This window comes from Pseudophryne corroboree, chromosome 3, assembly GCF_028390025.1.
Source record: "Pseudophryne corroboree isolate aPseCor3 chromosome 3, aPseCor3.hap2, whole genome shotgun sequence".
NCBI lineage: Eukaryota > Metazoa > Chordata > Amphibia > Anura > Myobatrachidae > Pseudophryne > Pseudophryne corroboree.
The window spans coordinates 522,932,961-522,942,170 of record NC_086446.1 but is presented as its reverse complement, the minus strand read 5'-3'; positions in this window follow the sequence as shown (position 1 = coordinate 522,942,170).

Below are 9,210 nucleotides of genomic sequence, written 5' to 3'. Positions count from 1 at the left end.
CCTGGCCACCCATCGTTGCTCCAAGGCACCCAACTTGGCGGTCTCCAGGTACGCCAAGGGGTTGTTATCCGTGAAAATATCCACGTGGGTGGCGGTCAAGTACTCCGCAAACTTCTCGGTCACGGCCCACACCACTGCCAGTAGCTCCAACTTGAAGGAACTGTAGTTGTCTGGGTTCCTTTCGGTCTCTCGCAGGCTACGACTGCCGTAAGCAATCACCCGCTCCTGCCCATCCTGGACCTGAGCCAAGACCGCGCCCAACCCCTGTAGACTCCCATCCGTGTATAGGACGAAGGGCTTCTCGAAGTCTGCGTACCCCAACACTGGAGCTTCCGTGAGACTTCCTTTCAGTTGGTCAAAGGCCAGGTTCTGCGCTTCTCCCCAAGTCTCCAGGGCAGCTTTCTTAGTGGTCGCAATCCCCCGAAGCAAGGCATGTAGGGGTTCCGCGATCCGGGCGAAATCCTTGATGAAGCGCCGGTAGTACCCCACCAAGCCCAGAAATGCCCGCAATTCCGTGACGGTGGTGGGCACCTTCCATTCCTGGACGGCCGCCACCTTGCTGGGGGTTGGGTACACCCCATCACGTGACACTACATGCCCGAGGTACTCCAAGCTGGATTTCAACAGGTGGCACTTCCGGGGCTTGAGCTTCAGGCCGTATGCTTCCAACCGCTGAAGAACCAGGTCGAGTCGAGCAAAGTGTTCCTCCAAGGTCGGGGCGAACACAATGATGTCGTCCAAGTAAATCAGCAAGGCTTCAAAGTTCAAGTCTCCCAAGCACCGTTCCATCATCCGCTGGAATGTGGCGGGTGCATTGTTTAACCCAAACGGCATGCGGCAGAATTCGAACAACCCCATGGGAGTGACGAATGCGGTCTTCTCCCTATCCTGGGGGGCCACCGGCACTTGCCAGTATCCACTGGCCAGGTCCAGGGTCGAAAAAAACTTCGCATTGCCCAGTGCAGCTAGGGACTCCTCGATCCTAGGGAGAGGGTAAGCGTCCCGGACGGTGCAACTGTTCAGCTTCCGGTAGTCCACACAGAACCGGATAGTCCCGTCCTTCTTCCGGACTAAGACTATGGGTGCAGCCCAGGGACTTTTGCTCTCCTGGATCACGTGGTTGTCCAGCATCTGACGCAACATGCTCTTTACTTCCTGGTACAACCGGGGCGGTATCGGCCGATACCGCTCCCGAACCGGGGGGGCGTCTCCGGTGCGGATCTCATGCTGCAGGTCCTCCGTATACCCGAAGTCTTCCTCATGCCGGGAGAACACCTTCTGACGGTTCCAGAGCATCTGGTCCAGCTTGGCTACGTCCCCGGCCGCACACTCTTCCAGCGACACGTCCATCTGCGTACGGATCATGGTGCCGTTCCACTCGGGGCAGGGCCCCTCCTGCTCCTCCACTTGAACAGATAATGCCCATGCCTCGGAAGCCTCTGGCTGTAGGGAGAGCTTTCGCATACCCTGAACGCTATCCTCGTGAATCGCCACCACCTGAGCGATGACTGTCCCAGCCGGGACTCGGCAAAGCTGATCGGTGAGATTGCAAAAGCGGACGGAGACCTTTCCCCCGGTCACCACCGACACGGTCCGTGCCACCATCACTCCAGACCCTACCCTCAGCGCATCAGTGGGCTCTACCATCACCTCCATGCCATTTAGGCTCTGATGAGTCCGTACTTCCAGAGGGATCAGGACTTCTTGGCGAGGTGGCAACTCCAGGCGCTGGTGGTGACCGACCTTCAAAAGACCCAGGTGCTCATCGATTGCCCCTAGGGCCCTGGTCCCCCGTCGTCCCACTTGTTGGAGTGCCTGCTGGACGGGGCGCCGGACTCCCAGGTTCTTCCAATATTGTGGCCCATTTTCCTGGAACAAGAGCTGGTCGAGATGTCGGAGTACATTCATCCCGAGGATCACTGGGCCATGGCTCAGCCCCGGGCTGCTGACTACCAGCAGCCCCTTCCTACCCAGCTCTCGGCCACAAACTACCATCTCCATCCACACCACCCCCACCACGGGAATGGGTAGGTTATTAGCTGCCGTGAGGGTAATGAAGCTCTCGGACACCTCACTTTTAAGATGGGCGTAATGTTCAAGGAAACAGGCCTCGGAAATGGTGGATACTTGAGAGCCGGTATCCAACAGGCAAGACTGCTCTTTCCCACCGAGGCGGCTGACTACCACGGGACACTCTCCTACCAATTCAGCCTGTTCGTTAATGGCTGATCTCTCCCCATCGCTCCCCCCCACGGGTGGTCCCGTTACCGCGAGGGAGGTCAGTTTAACTGTGCCTCCGGGATTGCTTCGGTACAGGTCCGCGCAATATGCCCATACCGATGGCATCGGTAACAACGAGGGCCCCGGCCCTCTCCCGGACGGCCGTCCGGTTCCGCGCCTCGCCCACGGGGCCGCCTGGTGTCCCGCTCACGGGACTCCGTGCCCCGCTGGTCACGCCGGTACACTTCCTCCCTCAGCTGGGAGACCTCTTCCCTCATTTCCTTAGTCACCCGAAGGAAGGCCTCTTTCAGGTCTTGCACGCAGGTCTCTAAGGGATTGGTCTCCCGGCTAGCCACGGGCGCGGAGATCGGCTGTACCCACTGGGGAAAAACGGCGTGTGGCCCGTAATTGGCATTGCGGTCCCTGGCTACGGCGTCGATCTCCACCTGATGGAAGGTCAGGGTGTCATCCTGGGATATCTTATCCAGCATCACCTGCCTCAGGGGCACGTTCCGGAGTCCCATGGCGAACTGGTCCCGCAATATTTGGCTGGTGTTGGTGAGCGCCCCAAACCCATCGGGGTCTTTCCGACGCACTTCTCCCATCATCTCTTGGAGCGCGTTTGCATACTGGGGGATGGACTCATCCTCCCTCTGGAACCGGCCAAACAGACGCTGCCGGAGGGTCCCCGCCGAAGAGGTGTCGCCATAAATATCCCCCAGGATATTATAGATCTCCTCCAGCTCCTCGCGTTCATCGTCGGGCCGCAAGAGAATCGTCCTACGAGCCTCGCCTTCCAGAGAATTCAGGGCGAGGGGCACCTGCAGGTCGTCGGGCACCCGATAGATGAGGAATGTCGCCTCTAGTCGGGCCTTCCAGTCCTCTAAGGTCATATTGCGACCGTCGTAACGGGGTAGGTGGGCGAGGGCTGGTCCGACGTTGAGTCGACGCGATGACCTCCGTCGCTCGTCGTCCGTTCCCCTCGCCACCACATCAGTGGAGCTGGCAGTCGAGCCTCTCCGAGTGCGTGGTTTCGGCGCATCTGTCCACGGCTTCTCGGCCGTGGGTAGTGACCGATCTCCGTCCATCCTGCCGACTACGCCAAGTGTGAGCGGCTAACAAGGATGTACCGCCTGCTGCTGTGCAGGTGTCGTCACTCCACCCACCTGTGCAACGCCGCCACAGACGATATCCAGACGCGTCAGAGACTTCACTCTCGAGACCACTCCTCGGGGCGGACACCACCTCACCGCGGACGACGGGGGTCTGGAAAGAGAGGAATATGTCGGTTGAGACGTACGCCCGACCTCCGCCTAGAGTACGGGACACGTCAGGGGTAGCCGCGACCTTCACCGGCTGGGCGGAAGGTCATCACTGGCCAATAGGCCTCAGCTACCCAATTCTCACACACTCGCACTCTCGCACGTTGTGTGGTGAGAGGGGGTCCTCGCGTCCGCGAGCAAACCCTCCGGACCGGTATACAGGGGGGATGACAGACAGACAGACACAGGGTGATACTCACTTCCAACTTGCGGGTCACCTTGATTGTCGCACCTCTCCGCTCCTGTTGGGACAAGAAGAACAACCTCCCTACCTGCAGGCTACTCTACGGCTAACAACAATACAGCCAACTACGCCTACCTAACAAACTAACTTAAACAACTGGAGGCTACTGGTTCTACCCCAATCAAACGGAGACTGGACCAATTAACATGTTCACTACCCGGCAAGTCAGTGGAACAATTCCCCGGCCTAACAGTATACCCCGATTTACCAGTCCTACCTTCCGGATGTTGGACACCAGCCGGTGCCTTTGGTTCACAATGAAGGGCGGGGGTCTGGAACAGACGGTGGCCCACTTCCGATGACCGGGGGATGGCGACGTGTGGGACGGGAACGTTACTCCACACTTCCAATCCCCTGGGTCATACACCGCGTGGGGCCGGTCTGCTACAAACAACAGCCACTGACCCCTCAAGAGCTGCTACACAGCCCACTTCCAGCCGGAGGGGCGCAGGCAGGAGCCTGAATGAGGGGCGCAGGCAGGAGCCTGAATGAGGGGCGCAGGCAGGAGCCTGAATGAGGGGCGCAGGCAGGAGCCTGAATGAGGGGCGCAGGCCGAAGCCTGGAGTGAGGGCGCAGGCCGAAGCCTGGAGTGAGGGCGCAGGCCGAAGCCTGGAGTGAGGGCACAGGCCGAAGCCTGGAGTGAGGGCACAGGCCGAAGCCTGGAGTGAGGGCACAGGCCGGAGGCCTGGAGTGGGCACAGGCCGGAGGCCTGGAGTGGGCACAGGCCGGAGGCCTGGAGTGGGCACAGGCCGGAGGCCTGGAGTGGGCACAGGCCGGAGCCCGCCTAACGTGCGCACAGGCCGACAGGGCCTGACTCTGCCCGCAGGCCTAGTGCCTGTCCCTGGTGCTCTAGGGAGGATTATAGGTAGGTAGAGGTGGCCCAAGGCCGCCTACCTGTCGCGGAGGGAGAGGCTGCAGCGGGGAGCTTCGTTAGCTCTTTTGCTCTCCACACGCTGCAGCACTCTCCGCCGGACTTCCGCCGCTGGTCGCCGTCTTCTGTCTTCCTGCGTGACTCCGCCGACGTCTTCTTCCGCACTGCCGATGTCTTCTGCTCCGCCGACGGCTTCTTCCGCTGCTCGGCCGCCGTCTCTCTTCGCTGGAGCTCTTCTTCCTCTTCTGTTCCCGTCCGCCGTCCGACTGCCTGTTCCCGCTCCGCAGCGCCTCTTATATGGCGCCGGGAGCGGGCGGAGCTATGACGCGGCGAGCCCCGATTGGCTCGCCGCGGCGAGCTCTGATTGGCGGCCAAGGCGCGAGCCCTGATTGGCTCGCGCTTGGCGCGCCGTTTGAAATGCGCCGCTGGGATTGGAGGGGCTTGAATCCTTTCGGATGCAAGCCCCTCCAGACTGGAAACCGCCCGCCGAGTCGCCGCTCGTCGCTCCGTGGAGGGGAAGGTTGCAATCCCCTTCACAACTGCATTATCTCTTTATTATATATATATTAACATATGCTCCTGAGGAAACTGGGGTACTGTGGCCAAGTTTGCATTTGAGGAGCTCAGATATACTTGTGGACCTTGTCATTCTCTATTGGAAATACACCTGCAGCATTTACAGTCTATGGACACCCTCTAGAGCACAACTGAGCTGAGGACTGAGTGCTCACAGAATATTGGGGACTGCTGCTACTACTACTAAAAAAAGTGAACTTTATGGACACATCTGGAGAGAGTCGCAGTCCGGTCTGGATGTGAGGTGCATGGCATTATGAATTGATGCATCATATCATATGACAGTTATTTATCTGTGGTATTTGAATTAATGAATTTTATAAGTTTTCTTATTTATTTAAATTGCATTAATAAATTAGTAGTTATAAACTTTTCATAAACCATCCAGATTTATATTTTTCTAGCTGTTTTACCTGTTCTTCGCACGGGAGTTTCTGATTTTCATGGGTTGGTAAATCTATAGAGATGTAAATTTGAGACTGTCAGGAATCAGCATTCAGTAAAGTCTCACTTACCGGCGCGCTGGTGTGCAGGCCTCCGGAGGTCACGGCCCCAGTCTGCGGCTGTATGAGCATCCTGTCTGCAGAGCGCAGTACCCACTATTGTGGTGAACCCCTGAAGTCCATTCTGCGGGTGCCCTCCTGTGTACCGGCCATCTGTACAGCATGGGCGCCGCCATGACACTTGCGATCGGCTGACCGGAGAGCGCCCAATCCTGCGCTGTGATTGCTCACATGATCCCAGTATCCAATGACTGCCGACCAGGGGGTATAAGTCCAGAGCATCGGCTCAGTCTCATCACCTTGGACAACGCGTCGCATTGCTGCATAGCATCTCCTGGTTCACGCTCCTGTTTCCAGTCTTGAAACTCCTGTTTCCAGTCTCCAGTCTTCAAACTTCTGTTTCCCGCAATCGCCTATTTCCTGTTATCTTCAGTGATCTCCCGGTTCTAGCATTCCTGTAGAACTACAGGTCCCAGCATTACATCAGCTCCAGCTTTTGCTACAGTCAGCTTCCACCGTTTGCAGTAGAGACTTCTCTCCAGCTGCTATCCATTGTTTTCACCTGTGTATGGTTGTGGACTTTTGCATTACTAATTGACTGTGTGGAGAATCATTGCTGGGTTTTAATCAAACTGTAGGAGTATTCACCGTCAGATTGCTATTCCAGTTTCCAGACTGGTTCATTGCCTAAATTACTGCACTGGTTCCCAGACCAGCTGAATATCTGTGACTGTCTATATTACCGTTGTCAGCATTTCCTGTACCAATCATTTCAAATTCATCTGTTTCAACTTCTGTTATAATCCGTGAGCATTTAATAAACATCATTGCGCACATGCGCAGGAATCATTAACAGCCTCTCCATTGCACCACCACTGTCCCACTAGTGCCCCCTCTGGGGACCGACCAAACCACAGATCTGACAGAGTCGTCTTCCTGTAAGTAAATATTAATCCATGGTTCTTGGCGTTACCCGAGGAGCACCCGTAGCAGATACGGTAAAAAGTGACAGGACCATTTTTGTAGTTTATTACATTCTACACACTGGAGGTGCAATTCAAATTTTGATCCGATCTTGTCCGTTTGGGCGTTATTGTTCATGCAACCCAAACCACGCATCAGTAATGATGTCATTATGTCAACCACCTGTTCATCCCTGTAGGGGAGATTTATTAAAATTCGAATTACAGAGTTTTCCTATTTCCCACCTGAAGAATACCTATGTTACATTTCAGCTTTTAACATATCGGGAAGTATGAGAATTAGTGATGAGTCAGTGAACGAGTGAGTGAGGGCTTCCACATATACACATATACTGTATGTGCATGAATATATATAGATCGCCCGCCCGTGTGGAAATCTTAACGCAATACAACTATTTTCATTGCACCCATCTTCAAGTTTAAGTTTACTATCCAACCCCTAAAAGAATTAGCGTGAAGATCCATAGCATATATGCTAACGGACAGTCTAAGGAACATATACGTTTTCAAAATGCGATCAGCTTAGCGGCCCCGAAAACTATGGCTTTGACACTAATGTCGGTCATTTGGACATGTTATTTTTCACCCCGCCCCCTCCCATGCTGATTGGGGCTGAACTTGGACTTAAACTGCATTGGGAGTGTCTTCTATTCATCTTAGCGACCCCGAAAACTGTGGATTTTTACATGTCACCCCCTTCCCACCCCCACCCCTAGGGTTGTCTTACCCCCACAGTATTTGTTTCCAGATTGTAAGTCATATGTGTACCAAGTTTGGTGTAAATTGCTTCAGGAATTCCAGAGTTATGCTGGAACATTGATTGTTTTACATGGTGCCACATCCAGTTAGGGACTGTTGGACACTCCCGAGTTGTTCAAGCCTTGGACTCCGGGGGTTTCTAAGTAAGGCCTCATTTTTGGTTATGTTGATGCTTTGCAGAAGTGGTTGGATTGGTACCTACTTTTGAGCTGACTCGCGATTTCTGGCAAAGTAGCTGTTCCCCTAAAAACTTGTGGTCTACTATGAAGAAAAGGTGATGAAGGAGGTTCAGTTAGGGTGCATGGGTGAACTCTTTCCTGAACTAGAGTTAGTGCCCAATTTATAAATGATACATAGCCCCTTTAGCACTCACTAGAGGAGTTATGTCCTACTTTCAGAATTCATCAAACAGCAGTAAATTAAGGTTTACTGAGACTTCCGGTGGGCGGGCGCATCTTAACTGAGATCTCCATCCTGCCTGATGTAAAACCACCCTTTTCACCAGAACCGGGGCCCGCTGCTGCTACCGTCGGGGACCGGAGATACTGAGGGGCCAGGAGGAGTTGACTCCCGGCTCGTCCCTATATGTCTATCATCACCGGAGTCAGCACATGCGGAGGGCGGTGGTGGCCATCTTTACCCTCGGCCGCACCAAGAGCTCCAGCTGCGGGTGCACCAGTCCATGGAGCGGGTACTGCGCTTGTCGCTGCCTGCCTCCCGCGGACGTTGCACTTGGGGATAGGGGTAACTATTCCTTCCCCTCCCGCTCCTCATAAGCTCTCTCCTGTTGGGGATCGTCACCCCCCATGCTGCTCCTCATCTGCCTGATACCTGTGTCCTAGCAGCTACATTGTGGGACAGAAACTTCCTTCCTTTCTTATAATGTGGATGCCTGAGTGGAGACAACTCCTCTCTCCATTTTTCCTGTTTATTCCCCGCTATCCTTCTCTTACTGGTCTTGATAATAATCTACTTGTATTGCGATGGTTCCTAGAACCGTCATTTTGGGTTAAAAAAATAAAAAAATATTTGGACAGGTGGCAATTGTTTTATGCTATTATTGCACTTACATGTATTGTAATATGTCTTGTTTTTCTGGTTTACTTTCTGTATTTCTTTTTACTGGTTATTTTTGTTCCCTCCCCTGCTCGCTGGGACAGGTGGACGGATGCTTCCTTACGGCTTCCCCTTCCATGTTTCATCAGACTGGGTGTTGGATGATGCTGAGGTCTTCTGATACTGTAGTCCTTACGGACAAATCGAAGACTTCTCTTAAACTGGTCTCTTGGAATGTGGAAGGGTTGAACACCCCAATTAAGAGGAAGAAAATTCTGAATCATCTCAAAAATTTTTGCCCCGATGTGGCGTTTTTACTAGAGATGAGCGCCGGAAATTTTTCGGGTTTTGTGTTTTGGTTTTGTGTTCGGTTCCGCGGCCGTGTTTTGGGTTCGACCGCGTTTTGGCAAAACCTCACCGAATTTTTTTTGTCGGATTCGGGTGTGTTTTGGATTCGGGTGTTTTTTTCAAAAAACACTAAAAAACAGCTTAAATCATAGAATTTGGGGGTCATTTTGATCCCAAAGTATTATTAACCTCAAAAACCATAATTTACACTCATTTTCAGTCTATTCTGAATACCTCACACCTCACAATATTATTTTTAGTCCTAAAATTTGCACCTAGGTCGCTGGATGACTAAGCTAAGCGACCCTAGTGGCCGACACAAACACCG